Genomic DNA, 18,224 nt, shown 5'->3' with positions numbered 1-18,224 from the left:
CGGCGAACACGTGATACCGGCGGGAAATCGAATCGTATCTTGATCGTGCCGTGAACGTGGCGCTAAGCGCGCTTCTTTTTGCCCGCCATTTTCTTTTTTTGAACTTCCTTCTCTGCCCGCCAGGCTTCCTTCTCTGGTGCACGAGCCGGATAGGTATCGCGTATCGTTAGTGGTATCGGTGGCTCGCCGGGAAAGCGGAATTCGCGGGAAAGATCACTGTGTTTGCGTTGCACTCGAGCCGATCGATCCTCACGATCTTCGAGCAGGCGCGATAAAGATGGCGCGCGAACTTTCGCCCGTGTCTCGGCACTGATAATGCCAATCAGTTATCGGCCCGTCGTTGATGAATTTGCCAGATATTCGGGGGACATTAGTACGATGACGATGCTTGGGGTAATTAGAGATCCGCGCTCCGTTTGGTCACATCAGACATTTTGTTTACGTTTCGCGGTTGCAGAGGGTCTGCAGATAGGATTATTTGGTCCGCTTAATGAAAAGATGTTAATTAAAGAGATACTTGGCTTTCACGGACTACCGTATCAGGCGGTTATCGAAGTTCAGGTTTCCGGATGCAAGTGGTTTCACGAGCTAACTGCATTGCCCCGATTCAAAATTGATATTTACCAATAAATGATAAACATACGAGGCTTTCTGCAATCGGGCACTGTAAATTGCATTAACGAATTAACTCGGTGGTATTAAATTCTCGAACGAGTATCACACATCCGAGATGTTCGTTAATTGGAGCTGGAAGCCCAACTGGTTTACTCCTAAACTCTTCTGCATCGGTCATACTCAGTCCACGCGCAGTCTATCGTTGCATAGAGTTTGCAGACTAGCTTGCGCAACGATTACGATTAGTTCTAACGAATTATCTCGATGATACCGAATTTCCGAGAAATAAAGGGACGGAAGTCTAACTTATCTATTCTCGGAACCTATTACATCAACCACGAATAACCTCAGTTTCAAACAGAATCTTGGAATCCAATAAACGCACTCTGCATCGACTGTACTCACCCTCTGAGTGTGCATCGCTAGCCGCTATTAGCTCTCTAAATATCTATCAAACATCCAAACAAGCGATTACAAAGAAGAGCAAAGAGTCGGACCCAGGCCCGACTAATTTACCCCGAAAGCTGCTGCATTAGCCAAAATAAGTCCCCTTTGCATGCGAAACCGTGAATTAAAAAATTCAATGAATGAACTCCCCGGTGCCCCCTGTCCGTGCCAGAGCCCCATTAAGCGAGGCCTAATAGAAACGCTTAACATTCTCGCCGGGTATTAAGATATCCGCGCGATGAAGTCTCTCATTATCCGTCATACGATGGCGCCTAATATCACGGTGCGCGCGGTTCCGTCGGTGGTATGCTCTTTTTGGACAGACATGTCGAACACTTTTCGTACACTGTGCTACCCAGATAGTCGACGGTCGCGGTCTCTCTGGTAGTCACCGCAAGGCCCCAGTTCGGTGCAGCTCGACAAAAGGGGAGTCAGGGTGGCGGTGTTGTATATGTATGGTGGCCGGCAAACAAGAGGGGCAGGTGGAAGGTTGTGCAACCTGTTGCTTCGTTGCTGGGACGAGAGAAACGGAACGGTAGGATGAGAGTCGTTCGGGTTTGCTTGCGGATCGGCATGAGACGGCACACACCGTCGGAGAAACATTCTGCCCTTGGGTATAGCAATCACAATGGGGCGAGTCTCCTTCTCCGCGTGCTCCTTCTCCTTGCTGATGTACGCTCTCGTTGCTCCTTCGTCCCTCGGTTCTTGGCTTCTACTCTTGGTACCTCTCTTCCTCTTCTTCCTCTTCTTTCTCCCCGACGTCGTCTTCTTCTTCTTCTTCTCCTCCTTCTTCTCAGCCGCGTCTTGTTCTTCCTGTTGGCCTGATGCGGTTCTTTCTCCGGCCACCTCTCCACCTCCTTCTTCTTGGACGTCGCGCCCCCGGGACACGATCCCGATCTGACGCGATTTGCATAATTCCAGTATCCCCGCCCAGCCGTTCAGCTGCTCAATTATTAGCTGGAATTTAAGACGTGTTTAAGAAAATAGCTCGACCCGGCTGCTTTTTGCTTCTGCCGATTCGAGTGGCTTCTTTGCGAGCGGTGCCTCCTCCGAGGACTATCAAAGCGCTCCAAAGTTTGTTCACGCTGAAAAGTGAATCCGCGCTTGTTCATCCTATCGCTCGGTGTCCAGTTTGCCACTTGCTGGCTGCTTTTGCCTCTACGATCATGTCAAAGTCTAAAGTTCTGCTTCCCCTATGGACTCTTTTGGTAAACATTTAACATCGTGGTAGCTTTCGTTTCTCTGTGATAAAGTATAATAGAAAGTATGTAAACAGGAGATTGCCGTTGACACCGTATTGACAGGATAGACGAAAATGTAAGTTTTTGAGATTATCCTGGATTATGAAATAATATTCGTTAATTTAAATAATCTCGACACATCGCATACCGCATAGAAATCTCTAAGACATTCGCCAGGGACCGCACGTTCTGACATGACAGCGTGCTGACATCTAAGGTACCTAAGATGGCGCGCGAAACACGGGAAAACGCGTGAGCGGTGTGCAATGTGTCAAGTACTATACTTATTCTCTGTATAATAGGAATCCACTAAAATTCTTTCTTCTTTCGTTAAATTCTTGGTCGATCAAATACTGCGTTGACATTAACTTGGCCAGAGGGAGCTTTTCTGGAAGGCAATCTTCGTTTCCTATCATACTGAATTAGGATAATGTAGTTAACATTGTGATCTAATTCCAAAAGCTTATGCGTGAAACACTGAATTTTACTCAGTCGCTGTGTGTATTTTTATCGGTGTAACGAGGTTAGGCCATCCTTATATAGTTCTGGCTTAGACTCCACGCTATGGCGCAGTGGTTTAAATACCTGTAGCCCCGAATGGCAGCTCTGTTTAGAGTTTCAGACGTACATAGGCTAGAAGTTGTTCTCCGTGAAGTTGTTAGAAAGTTATGCATTCGTTGCTGGCATTGTTGTATCCCAATTGTCGCATGATTCGTTGCACGCCAGTCGAAGGAAACAGATAGCCGGTGCAGGACTCGAACGTTCCTCGAGTTTTACGAGTTCGTTCTGCCTAGATCGAACGATACGCGGCTGGCCAGAATGATACTTGTCGAGGCGTTGAATCATTATTAGGCTCAAACAACACTTGCCGTCAGCGGTGAAACGAGCGATACCCGTACACCGTTATCACGGAACACGGTTTTATCAGCGGTGCGATATGGTAACGAGGTCTGTACCTACGGATGTCTGTTGTGGTTTCTGCCCGTTCCACATCTCGAGATTTGTTGGTTGTTCTTGATTAAAACGTTTACGCTCCGTTGATCCCCGGCAATTGTACTTTCCATGAGCAATTGACTGCGACGCAAAAATTGACAAATGTCTAATGTATAGCTGAAATGTGTTCCTGTCCAGGGATTCGACGTTTCGTTTTATCGAAAGTCACGTGTTATCGGCTCGAAAACTTTCCGTATCCTTTCACTATCGATCGCTGATTTATACGATTTATATCTCGAATAATCGTCGCATAGTGGTATTATTATTAGGTTCCATAGATTCCGTGATTTTGGAAATCATTTTCACTTGCAGTCTCGAGTTATCGAACGAGTTAGTCAATAATTTTTTAAACAAAATTGTATACTTTCGTTAATGCAATTAATTACTGTACGCCTATGCATAGCATCGTGGCCTCCGGATGACCTTGAATACTAAATCCCATGTTTTTAAAATGAACGTGTTGTAAGTACAAATTTGTACCTACTGTATACTTATATATGTTAGTTCTCTTTATTATAATAACTATTTATTTGTTTGCAAGAAATCAGTGTTATAAGCTGCATTTCCAACAAATCTGATAATTTTCATCCCTCAAATAATGCAGGGTGTAGTCAGTAATCAAACTAGCTTTTCACTGTCATAACTGTTACGAGATAAATACACGTTGTTCTTTATTAGATCGTTATATTTATTTTCTACTTTTCTCATATAATTATTCTTGTAATTCTTGGTCTCTTACACGTTTGGTCTTCTCCATACCGCAGTGCGCAACTCACTAGCGCACGCAGTGGCAGAAAACGAAACTACAGAGCAGGAAGGTGTATAGACAAATTACGCATTCGCTTGCCCTCTGGCGTTAGAATAAAGCAAAATGCAAACGTGTATTACATATCTTACAAGCACTTTCTCAATTTCTGTAAATATCAATTTATTGCAAAATATTCGGTGACAGGTTTTTCTCTCAATTGAATTAAAAATTGCCTCGAAATTCTTTCTTTAGTGGATTCTTTATATGTAATCCATACATTTATCCCTATTTATATAGTCGTAGTGTTTAATGATGATACAGTAACATCGTATATAGGAAATTCTAAAATAAATTTCAAAATTTTACTGGTCGCGATAGGAACAGTGTTAATGTATGACATATAGGCAACTCGCATGTACATATGCATAGTGAAAAATAAAAAGGCAAGAAAGGAAAAACTTAGTGTTATAGACCTGGAGACAGTGTCAAATGCTGCGACTCTTGGGTTAGAACTAAATATTAACCAAAAGGCCCCCATTCACACTGTTTAAAAGCTCTAATCTCCCAATCAACTCTAATGTTGCTAGACGCTTCTAGCGACACCTGGTGTTTTCGGCAATTCTAATTAAACCTAACGGTGGAAATCACTTCCTCCTAAGCAACTTATAGTTATTCTGAATGATTATTTCGGTAAAACCTATTTATTATATTTTCCAACACACACCATGAGCGACTCATTTACAGGATCTCGGCCCAAGATCGCCGATGCTTGACACATTCTTGATAAATCGTTGCATTCTGTTGGAGATTTTCGTAGATCAGGAATAAATTAAATATAAATTTGTGCTAAATTTACTTAGACAACACACGATCCACTTGTCTTCATATAATAAATATAAAAGGTTCCAAGAAGACTGTGGTAGACATATTAAACTTCTGATAAAAGGCACGCATGACTCATCTTCCTGTGGATAGAAATAGACACGAATATCTTGTACTGTTTAAACAGTTAACAAATTAATATTGATATATATAATCAACGAATAGTCCCATTAGTGTACATTCGTAGAATTAACAAGTTCTATACGGATGACATTATCTTCCAGTTATCATCTTCTAGTCTACCATGTTCCACTCCCTGTTCCACAACGAATAACGCGATTAACCCTTTGCACTCGACGACTTTTTGACTAGAGAAGAGTAAAAATTCAACGATTCTCTACTAAAAACTGACGATACTTTTTTGAGCAGTAAATAAAGAATTGTATAATAATAGAATTATAGAATTATTTGATTTCGATACCTCGCACACTGTTACATTACATTAAATTTGATATATTAATTAATATCGATCTTCCAAATTTTATGAAATGGTGACTGCAGCTCACCTCTCGAGTGCAGAGGGTTAATATACATTGACGCATGTTGTAACACCAATTTCCGAGATTCCGGGAAAAGTTTCCTATTTTGAAATCAATCTTTCGTCTCCTAGTACACCTCCAACTCGCATGGCTCCCTCTGTCCCTGACCAAGGCCGTCTCTGCCAAGACCCCGAGCTCCCAGCACGGATATGCAACGTCAGTCTCTCGTGTGCTGACCAATTTCGTTGATTAAAGCGCGCCTTCATCGGTGATATCCTCCATTAATCTCGCATCGGGTCGAACGCATCGCGAATCGCATTCCACGATGCGCGATGTGTGTCTCTGGCGAGCGAGAAGAATCGGATGCAACGTGTTAGGGCACATTCCCACTGGTCAGTCAGCCACGAAGCGTGGACGCGCGTCGGTAATATCCTGATCCATCGGCCGTCATTATAATTCATTTTAATGCCGCCCACCTGTACAGGAGGGCATCCTTTAAAACGCATCGCGCGTACTCGCGCGTGCAAATCCCGTATGAGCCTTGTCGTTGCAGTCTTATTACCGAACTCGAGATTATCCAGCTCGATAATTTCCGCGTGATGTATGGCAACGCGACTCGCGTTCATCGATATCGTTTAATTCCTTCCTCGTTCCCTCGTGTCCCAACGTTTATTATCCTTTTTTCATTTTCCTTTTTCATTTCGGCGGTTTCTCCTTTCTTTTTCCGTACCCTTGCGATCGCCTAAGTCCCAGGATGTTTCGTTATCCTGCGGCCGGCACCACGCTGCTAGTGCGTGCCTCGGTTGAATTTGTACCGGCGCGGAAATTCTCGAAGGGTTAAGGATAGAAGCGTAAGTCGAGTGCGCGAAATTCGAGTCGGGGATTGTGGTTATTCCAGTGATTTAAGACGAGTCGATTCCATCGGGTATTTGTGGAAACGCTCGGAGAGCTGCCGTGGCTCAGCCTGTCGGCTTCCTTGAATGTTATTGAGGGGTGTGTCAGGGTTTCGAGATTTTTAAGAATTTATTCGAGATATTATGGAACCTGAAAGGTTTCAGATGTTTAGTTGTTGTAGAGTATGGCTTAATTTGGTATTTTATTTCGGGAGCATTATCTGCCTGTTCTGTTTTATGATTTATCTTCCAAATCGAGGAAGGATTGATCAGATTTATTTCTTTTTTTTTTTTGTGAATATGTGAGTATTTTCTTCTTTTGTGATATGTTTGAGACATAAGTAGATAATAATAAAATAATATTTTGTTATTGATACGTTGAGTCATACGTAATATGTTTTATCAATAATCTCTTGCACTCTGAGGAATTTTTTGACGTGACTGTTTTAAAGATTCCAGTACCCTCTACGATGGAAAGTTTTATTAAAATTGGAAATGTAAATTTATTTATATGAGAATCTCATTGCAATTTCATTCTTTTTCAATGGAAATGAAATTAATTAAGTTATTTATACGTATTATGTTTGTTGATTTATCTTCCAAATTGAGAAAGGATTGATCAGATTTATTTATTTTTTTATAAATATGTGAGGATTTTCTTCTTTTGTGATATTTTTTGAGACATAAGTAGATGAGATTTTAATAAAATATTTTATTATTGATACGTTGAGTCATACGTAATATGTTTTATCATTAATCTCTTGTACTCTGAGGAATTTTTTGACGTGACTGTTTTAAAGATTCCAGTACCCTCTACTGTGGAAAGTTTTATTAAAATTGGAAATGTAAATTTATTTATATAAGAATCTCATTGCAATTTCATTCTTTTCTAATGGAAATAAAATTAATTAAGTTATTTATGCGTATTATCAATGATGCAGTAGTGGCACAAGTGAAGTGTGCTAAATAAGATTCCCTTGTATGATCCAGTGTGAGGGATTATATAAGGATTATTGATGTTGAAATTTGTAGCAAATAGGTTTACACTTTTCCTTTTTAAAAGTTTTCAAATATAGACTTGAAGATTGTGGCTTGGATGGGAATATTTCTTACATTTTTTGAATTTTCTAAAATTGATGAGATCCAAAAAGCTGTACGATACCTTTGCGATGTTGAAATGCAACGCAGGACTCCAATGAAAATGAGAAAAGAATTTTCCAAGATCGTCGCGATGGCGAAACGCAACGCAGGAGATGAATGGAAATACCGGAAAATATTTGTCAAAGACCTTCAAGAAAACCCTCAAAACTATGGTCTAGACGGGAATAGTCTCTTAAATTTTATAAATTTTTTAATATCGATGCGATCATAAATACTGTTAGAGAATTTTAAATTACCAAAAATCTACGGCCTGGACATGAATATTCTCGAAATTTTCCAAATTTTCTAAAATCGGGGCGATACCAAAAACTGTCACAGACCTTTAAAAAACCAGAAAACTGCAGTCTGAATAGAAATGCTCCTTAAAATTTTCAAAATTTTCTAAAATCGGGGCGATACTGAAAACTGTCACAGACCTTTAAAAGATCAGAGAACGGCAATCAGAACAGGAATGCTCCCAAAAATTTTTTAAATTTTCTAAAATCAGAGCGATACCAAATACTCCCACAGAACTTTAAAGAACCAAAATACTGCAATCTGGTCGTTCCTCAAAATTTTCCAAACTTTCTAACATCTGAACGATACGAAAAATTCTCATAGATCTTTAAAAAATCAAAGAACTTCGGTCTAAACGGAAATGCACCCTAAAATTTTCTAAATTTTCTAAATTTTCTAAAATCGTCTCCATACCGAAAACTCTAACACCAAAGACTTTTAAAAAACCGCGAAAAATCTGCAAGCAGTACCAAAAAATCTTTCAAAATCGTGACGATGTCGAAACGCGATGCAGAGAACCAGGAGAAACGCAGGAAAACGATTGAAGATGATCGGGAAAAAAGATGGTGGAAGACAGGGGACCGGTGGAAACGCACCCTTATGCCTGCGGCGCTGCAAGAAGCAGGGCGAGGCGCATCGTATCGCATCTGCGTGCTCTCTTTAAAGGCGTTGGGCGTTCACCCCGACCTCGCCAGCCCGGTGCAACTGGTTCAAATGCATATTGCCTAGCGCAGAGGTGCACTACTGGTAGTGCGCCGTCCCTCATCCCGCGGACTCTCTGTCTCTCCCTCGACTTAATGGAGCCTGCAATTCTGGACCACGTTCTGGCAAGCTGCTCGCGTATTTTGACATTTACTGCCCCGTCGTTCGCGATTTTGCATAGACGACGAGCCGACTGCAAATGAAACCGCGCGAGGCTGCCAGAGCGTGGCGAACGCCACAAAACGGCGGACGCTTGATCGCGGATCAATAATTGGTTCGCGCGTAACACGCGCGACGCTGTAAATTGCACGCGGTCACCTCCGTTTATGACGGAATTTTAATTGACAGTTGCCGCTCGTTAGTGGCTGCCTTTGTGGTTAATGAGGATCGATGTAACAGGGACGAATGGGGGCCGGCAGGATGACAAAATGGAGGAAGGATGATGGTTGTTTAAAGGCCCGTGCACCGATCCAACAAATAACAAATAACGCCATAGGGACAACGAGGTATCGACCAATTGTTTAATTCGATAGCTGGTTTATGGGGTATTTTCGGCGAGTTTAGCGAGTACACGGTTTCATGGCTGATATTGATCAAAAAATATCTCGACGACGGGTTATACACGGTTGGTATTAATTGATTTCGAATCCAGGTGCAACTGAATTGCTGTTTGCGTAACAGAGCGTTGGGTTTTATTGGGAATTATGTAAAGATCGAACGATGGTGTCGGTTCCTTCCTTTATAAGCGATGGGAGAGGCTGGATTGTTAAATTTTAATTTTTCGGAGTCGTGATAATTTATGAAGGGTAGTTTGTATGAGACTGCTCGTTGCTTATGATAGTGGGATTTGGATTGGGTTTTAATGGAATCGAATGATTGTAATTTATACGTGGAGTGAAATTGGAAGCTGCTGGATGGGTAGAAAGTGTTGAAGTCTTCCATATTTTAAAAATTTCTGCGATTTGGGAATTAATAATGGGATTTTATGTATTTTGAATGGTTTTAGCTCTGAAAGTAGTATGATGGAAAATTAGAATTGCTTCGAATATGATTCTTGACAGTCTACAAAGTGTCATCACTTTCGAATATTTTGGAAATTTTTATAGCTTAAGAAGTTTTTAAAATTAATACCATGATTTGAAGTATTTTTAATAAATTTTATTCTAAATATTTAATGGGAATTTCGAATCACTTAAATATGATTCCAAGTTTAGGATTTTTGGAAACCTAGAAAATGTCGAAATTTAAAATATTTTGAGAATTTGTATAATTTTTTCAAAATCCTGAGATTCTAGGAAAGAGTCAAGATGGCGTATAAAAAGGAAAAAGCTTCAAGTATCGAAAGCTCGATAAAATCCTTATAATTATACTAGGAAGAATTTCACTCTGCAAACATGAAGCATAAAAGGATTTAATCGCTGTTTTATTTATATGCATACATTGTCTCATCGTCATAAATCATCGATCTCTTCTTTGATCCTTTCAATACTCGAACCTCCATCTCTTTTGCTCTCGATTTACATTTGATTTAATACAGCAATGATACGGATCAAATTCTCGTAGGTGACGAGTGATTAACGACTGTGTATGTTTGTGCAAATTACATGTCTTCTCATCATCGGTTATCATAATATCCGAATTGAAAACAAAAAGGAACATATTTTACCGGGAAAGAATTTTATTAATTTAAATGCAAGCATTAATCAAAAGAGTGAAACACAAAATATAATATATATTAAAACATCTTAATAATTAATACACTTTATTATTGAGACTTTCCATTTAGACTCCAATTTCACTGAAAATAGTATCTAATTTACTAAAAACTGTAAAAAGGTTTCAGAAATTTTTGGATTTCATTCACAAGTTTAAGATTATCGTATTAACGTCTACATACAAAATATAGGAGAATAATAATACAAAAACGAAAAATTTTTTAAAATAAAATCATTATCTCAGCATTTGAGGAATACTGATTCTACCCCTGTCAAAAAATTTTCTGAAATTAACATTTTAGATGTAGAATGATATAACTTAAGCATAAGATGGGGTGTTAAATCGACATGATATAAAGTAAAAAGAGGAAAAGAGAAGAATAATTGGAACTTCTATTTATTGTGATGGAAAACAAAATTGAGTTTAGCCAAGAATTTTTACCAGGAGTAGTACACCTGTATACAACTTCACAAATATTTTCACAAATATTCACAAATTTTCTTCACAATATTTTTCACAAAGCTTTGGATACATGCAATCTTTTCATCAATAATCCAACGTCCAATGATCGTATATAACACACATACATTACCTTTTCTCACAAAAGTGAGAAATAATCCTCTTTTCCAATACTTAACAAAATTCATCCCTAAAAGAATGGACCGTGCTCCGTCAAAAAGGAATCTTTAAAAAGAAATCTTGCCCAATAATTACCCAAATCGAATTTCAAACCCAGAGAAATATCCCTTCAGACTTAACCATCACGCAACATTACCATTACGCAACATTGGTGAAAAAAGGTAGCAATCATTTGCAAAGGGGTCAATTTGCAAAGAAGTTGCATGGAAGGGTCGAATTACACATTTACGTCGTAATTGAAGCCGAAGGAGGGATTTTCGAACAAAGGGCTTTGTCTCGTGGCTGGTATAAATTTCCTTCTTAACGTCGGTACTCGCGAGACACGGGCTAGGCAACGAACATATGGTACTTTTCCGATTGCAGTGCCGCCACGATTTCTTAGTTTACCCCCTCTCGCTAATGGATGCAAAAGGATAATGCCGGGGTAGCGCCGCTTCTGTGGATTATCGCATAACAGAAGCAAGAAAGGGACGGATGACCATTAATGGTACGGTACCCTCGATAGGCTGCTTTTGTTTTATCGATACAATTGCACGGCCGGCCGCGCAAAACAACTACGATCTGTAATGGATACCCTCGAACACATGTGCTGATCATTGATGAGGACGATAAAGTCGATACCGATTCTGGAACGAGCGTGGGCGATGTTTCAAACACGATAAATGCGTTGCTCTGTTCCAATGCTGACGATGCTGGTTACAATGGATTTTTTGGAAGTCCGATGAATTGCTTACTTGCGAGGGATTTCCTCGTGAATGAATCGTTACAGTTGTTTCAGTTTCTATGGGTATTCCTTGGCTCCCAGATATTTCACTTTCATTGAAGAAATTTTATTTTTGAAGTTACGTGTATTTTTTGATAAATTATTAGGGGTCTTACTTGCTTAGAGGATTTTTACTATTACTTAGGGGGTTATTAGTAGGGTGGTAGTGTGTTAACCCTTTGCACACGGCAATCTTTTCGTTACAGAAACAGTAATTCGAGGCCTTCCTGCCATAAAGTCGACGATATTTTCGAAACGGTAACTAAGAAGTGCAAATTAATTGTAAGACGTAGAGTTATTTTACCTAGATATTCCACGCGTTGTTGGACAATTTTAAATTCGAGATATTAATTAATAATGATCTCTAGAATTTGATTAAATGGTGACCGAGAGTCGCCTCTCGAGTGCAAAGGGTTAATTTTAGCCAGTATAGCAGAGGAAAAGGGAAAGAAGAAATGTCAAATTGAAATATACCTAATCTATGTAAATGAATATTTTTATAAATATACAATTTAGTATATTGCAGAAAATTGCTATGTGATAGTCTGTGAGATCATTTAAAATCAGAATAGAAAATATTGTGATTTTTCAAAGTATATAAAATTGTTCTAAAAATTTGCAAATGACATAATAAAATTGTATGGATATTTTTAAAAAGGCTATGGTACTAGATTCGTTCTTTATTTTCGATCATTCTCTGTACTAAATATTATAATTTTCCAAATTCTACTAGATTCTTCTGCGTACCTCTTTCATATATTATCAGATGAAGAAATTTGAAAATTAATAAGTAATCGAAATAATACGAAAGACTTCTTATAAATATTCTTAAATTATAAATTTTTTATTATAATTCGAATATTCTTTTTTTTCATTTGTATAGCTATTCACTATACCAAATATAATATTCCAAATCCCACGAAATTCTTTTACAAACCAAATGTAAAACTCAATAAATCATGTAAAAAGTTTTTAAAAACATTTTTAAGCAATCAATTTTAGCATGTCCATACCAAAATAAGAAATAATATTTTTCACTTGTATATTCATTCACTATACCAAATATAATACTTCAAATCCCACGAAATTCTTCTACAAAGAAGTATAAAACTATATAAATTATATAAAAAATTGTTAAAAATATTTTTAAACAATTATTTTTGGCTTGCCTATACCAAAATAAGAAATAATTTCTTTTCACTTGTATAGCCATTCACTATACCAAATATAATCTTCCAAATCCCACGAAATTCTTTTCCAAACCAAATAAAAAACCCAATAAATTACATAAAAAATTCTTAAGAACATTTTTAAACAATCATTTTTAGTTTAACCAAAATACCAAATACCAAATAATATTTTTTAACTTGTACAATATCAACCTCGAAATTTTTACCCAGTCACTATACCAAATCCCACTAAATTCTTCTTCAAACCAAATACAAAAATCAATACAATTATCAAAGTACCAAAAGATATTCTTAAAAAGTCATTATTTCTCATCAAACCTTCAATTTCTTGGCAATAGTATCTCTTCGTTCAAAAACCAGATCTTAAATCTATAAACAAATTGTTTATATCGACTATATCTGCATTTGTATCATACCTAACCTATATTCTTTCTCTCTCTAACAAACTAACGTATTTTTAAATTTCTTATTTATACACCAACGGGTTCTCCTATCTTATTATTAAATAAATAAAACAAATGACAGTAATCACACCAAACGATTATTTGTCCAGCAATTTTTCGAAATGCATACCTCGCAGACAGCAGAGACAGGAATTGGAAACAATGAACTGACATTTTCGCAACGACCAGCCTCTTTCTTCGTCAAACATCGTAAGTGAGCCACGCGCGAACAGTCGTCGAACAGCTTGTTAATCAACGAAAAATCAGTTGTTCCATCCGATCCGACCCGTGTTCGCGGTTCGCCATTAAAGTGGCCGACCGAATCCCAAGGTACTCGCCGCGCGAGTACTCGCGTGTAGCAGTGCACGGGGGCATAAGCGGCGGCGCATGCCTGGAGCAACGTCGGCGGTTTTTCTGGTTCGCGAGGGGGCCCAGAAAGAAGTTGGCCGCAATTAACGGCTCTGTAAATTTACATACGTCGGCGATCGGCGGGGATAAATGGCCAGAAGTCGTCCTACGCCGCGGAACCAGCCGAAGCCGCGGATAAGTAATCGCGTAAATCTCCGCCGGGCAAAAAAAGCCCGTGTATGTTCGTTTGCAGAAGAAGAAGTGATTTCGTAATTTTCATTACGGAAATTGATTTCGCGATCTATCTTCGTGGTCTCGCTGAAAATTATCGTTAGCCCGTCCCTCGAACGCGAGCGCGTTATACCCGAGGTACCATTCGTTCTTTTCCAATTTTCTTTTATTTCTCCGCTCATTTCGCAGACGTTCCACCAAAATGGCGCCGGTGATCGTGACTGATAGCGTATCGCCAGGTTATTAGGCACGACGTCTGAGGAAACAGGCAGGATTTATTGTCACGGTAATCTGAATTTTATGCCGAATTAAGGCACCACCGTGATACGACGATATTATGTTATCGCGTAACGCCGATTTTTATCGAGTTTACAGAGAGTTTGTTACGAACGAGGAGTTTCATAAGACTCGATAAGAAAGTTGCGCTGTTCCGAACGCTTCTGATTTTTCTATCTTGCCACTGTAACTTGCCGTTATCAAGAAAACAATGATTCATAGCGCGTTGTGAAAGTGTTTACAAATAGTTGAACAGATAATGCACCGAGTATCAGATGTTGATAGTGGCTATTTCAGGTAGTATGCTCGCTGGAAGGGAAATAAAATGGCAGGCGAGGCCCGTTTTTTATGTACCTAATTTTTCTGTTTTATGGATTTGTACGGTATCTTAGATTATCAGGTTACTACGAGAGTTTACAGTGATACGTTTATCGTTGCCAGTGATAGTAATCGTTAATCATAATCAGTTTCGTCTCTGATACAGCGGGGAGATAAGAACGGCTAGATTATCATTCGGCACAGTCACGGTTATATTTGATTTACTATAATTCCATTTTCCTCCAAAATTCTTATTAAACCCTGTTTTAATCTGGTATTCAATTCTTGAGCATATTTGGTACTCTGAAATGGACAAACATCTCGTATTCTTCCTGATTATTAATTAATTATCGAATGATAATTACTAATTAATAATAGTAACTATTAATAATAACTATTATGTAATAATAATAACTATTAATTAATAATAATTATTAATCCTAAAAGGAGTAATTTAATTCATTTCAATAGTTTGGGTACCGAGAAGCATAGTTCATGAGAAACAAGTTTTATCGCAAACAAGGTGGCTAGATTATCATTCGGCACAGTCATGGTTATATTTGATTTACTATAATTCCATTTTCCTCCAAAATTCTTATTAAACCCTGTTTTAATCTGGTATTCAATTCTTGAGCATATTTGGTACTCTGAAATGGACAAACATCTCGTATTCTTCCTGATTGTTGATTAATTATTAATTGATAATTACTAATTAATAATAGTAACTATTAATAATAACTATTAATCCTGAAAGAAGTAATCTAATTCATTTCAACAGTTTGGGTACCTAGAAGCTTAGTTCATGAGAAACAAGTTTCATCATAAACAGGGTTTATCATATTTTAATACCATATTTTCCAGTTCACTCTTGAGACCTTCAGTTAACTTACATTTTATTCCAAAATAAGTATAGGTATTTCACAATTCAACAGAAATCAGTATATCACTCACAAAATTGATCACACATTAATATTTCATTGAGTTCTTCCATCAGCTCGTATTCTGAACCTAGAATTTCACAAAAAGACTAGTCTATCCTGCATAAAATCCAATACACACGAACATTCTGTTGTAAATTAACCCTTTGCACTCGAGGTGCACCCTTCAGTCGCCATTTGATAAAATTTCGAAGCTCAATATTAATTAATATATCAAATTTAAAATAATGTAACAGTGTGCAAGGTATCGAAATTAAATAATTCTACTTGTCAATTATTATACGATTTTTTATTTATTGCTCGAAAAATATCATCAGTTTTATAGCAGAATATTTTTCATCTCGTACCCTCCTTTAGCCAAAAAATCGTCGAGTGTTAACTACGGTCATGCAACAATGGTGACAGGCCTGCTGGAGGTTGCAGGCTAATACAGACCTTTAGATTTCAAGGATCTTCAGCACTATGCAGGCATCAAGGGATCGATTTTTGGGTTTAACCCTTTGCGGTCGGCAGATTTCAGCAGAGCAAATTTAGCGTTTCGCAGTTACTTTTCTGTACAGGATTTAAAGTTGATACATGGATATTAAAACGCACAGAATTTGTGGAAACTGATTTGTGTTTAATACTACTTATTATACGTAAATATACAAAATTTTTAATTTCTCTCATTTCCTGTAGTTTTCTGTATTTTTCGACCTGCGAATGTCCCCTATGCGGGGACATCGACCGCAAATGGTTAAAAGGACCTTCTGTCTCCTGCAGCAGACAGTTTCAAATCCGGAATAGTGTAGCACGCTTTTAAAATATTGTAACTCATAGCACGTGTTTAAACCTCTTCTTTTTCATATTCGCATAAGCGTATATATTTCACCGACATTAACACTAGGTTTACGGACGCTATTTGTATACCTATTTCTAAGGACACCTGTCAAATTGACAGGTAAAGGAAACCACGTGCCTTTTTCTTTAACGATTAGTTTAATTTAAAAACAATTATATATTATATTAACAGTCTTAATATAAGTTAACTAAATCTGTTACCATCGTATAATTGGAGCAACCCTTCCATCAAATTCACGGGTTCCATAAATCTAATGTTAAACTTCATATACCTATTGCACATCTGTACAACCGAATACGGTTACTTCCCTAAACGCTTTAATTTCATCCTAGAAATTGCAACACGTTCTATTATCCAATCTACTCGCAAGCTCTTCAGTCAGCTCATACTCTGAAGCTCATATTCCGCTTTCTCAAATCTCGGAAAATGAAACCAATCTCATAACACTCTTTACACACATGCAAACTCTCGAATGAACGATTCTATTCCCAAAACCAAACGTGGAGAAAGATCACTAAAATGATACTCTAGATGCCTAATTCATCTCTGACACTGGTCCTCAGGCCTGGACCAAATGGCATCCCGTTTTCATTCGAAATTTCGCAATGAGTCTCGAATACCTGTCAACGTGGACGAGTCGATGAAACGGAATCAGATGGAAAAGATGGCTGGATGTATGAGGAGAGGGAGAGAGCGAGGAGAGCGATCAGCGACGAGTAGTCACGTCGATGCCTCCGACGAAGAGTAAGGGACCACCTTGCCGCAGGGGTTGAGAAAGAGAGTCAAGAGGTTCGCTTACGGAATGGTAGAAGTCTACCTACCGCGGTTCAGCTGATTGCGAAAATAAACATTCATTATTGTAATTACTTTCTGCGACGTGGCCGTGCCGAGAGCCACGATCCGCGACGGGGGTTGCGGGGCGAGGAAGGAAACGGGAGAATGAGAATGAGAAGGAGACAGACGAAGGGATGGAGGAAGATGCACCGAGCTCGAACAACCTCTCTCCGCGACGTGCATGTACACACACGTACACGCGCGCACGCGGGTACACGTATATATCTGTAACGAGAGTTTCATTGACGTGGTCGTCGTCGTGCCCGTGGCGGGTTAATTACAAAGTCGAACCGACGATTCCTTCATTAGCGAAAAGGAATCGGTGAATCCAATTGGCGAGCCGAGGCGAGACGAATCCTCGTTTGCATCCGCTCGGCCTCTCTCCTCGCCCGGCCGATGCGTCTTCGCGGACGGGGAAAAAAGGTCGATTCGTGCGGCCAGTGTGATTGATCTGCTTTCGGTCGCGACGCGACCGTCCGCTTCCCCGCAAGAAATCCGACCGTTCGCGGGCTTTAATTACCAGCGGGGAATTTATTTGTGGAACTTGTTAATGGAACGACGATCAATGGGCTACGCTCCGCTTCCAGCTTTATCTACCGTCTCTGACGAGTGATTTTGGTCCCCCTCACGGGACCTCTTTAGGATTTCATGGTGGTTGTTGAACAAAGATTTTGGTAAAATTGGAGAAACTGTGGATTATTATTAATAGAATTATCGAATTTATTTCTAGAACTTGTTAATGGCACGGAGATTAATGAGCTATGCCCAGGATCAAACTAGATCTACCGTCACTGACGAGTAATTTGGTCTTCTCATGAGAGCTTTTCAGGATTTTATGTTACTTTCCGAAGGGAGATTTTGGTAAAATTGAGCAAGGCTTAGATTCTTAATAATAGATTTAGGGAATTTATTTGTGGAACTTGTTAATGGAACGACGATCAATGGGCTACGCTCCGCTTCCAGCTTTATCTACCGTCTCTGACGAGTGATTTTGGTCCCCCTCGCGGGACCTCTTTAGGATTTCATGGTGGTTGTTGAACAAAGATTTTGGTAAAATTGGAGAAACTGTGGATTATTATTAATAGAATTATCGAATTTATTTATGGAACTTGTTAATGAAACAACGATCATTGAGCTAGGTTCAGGATCGAGTCGCTTGACGAGTGATTTTGGTCTCCTCGCAAGAGATTTTTGGGATTTCATGACGATTGTTGAAGAAAGATTTTCGTAAATTTGGGCAAACTTTGAAT

This window comes from Eufriesea mexicana, unplaced genomic scaffold (genome assembly GCF_001483705.2).
Source record: "Eufriesea mexicana isolate 0111107269 unplaced genomic scaffold, ASM148370v2 scaffold382, whole genome shotgun sequence".
Classification (NCBI taxonomy): domain Eukaryota; kingdom Metazoa; phylum Arthropoda; class Insecta; order Hymenoptera; family Apidae; genus Eufriesea; species Eufriesea mexicana.
The sequence above is the reverse complement of the archived record's forward strand: the minus strand, read 5'-3'. Positions refer to the sequence as shown.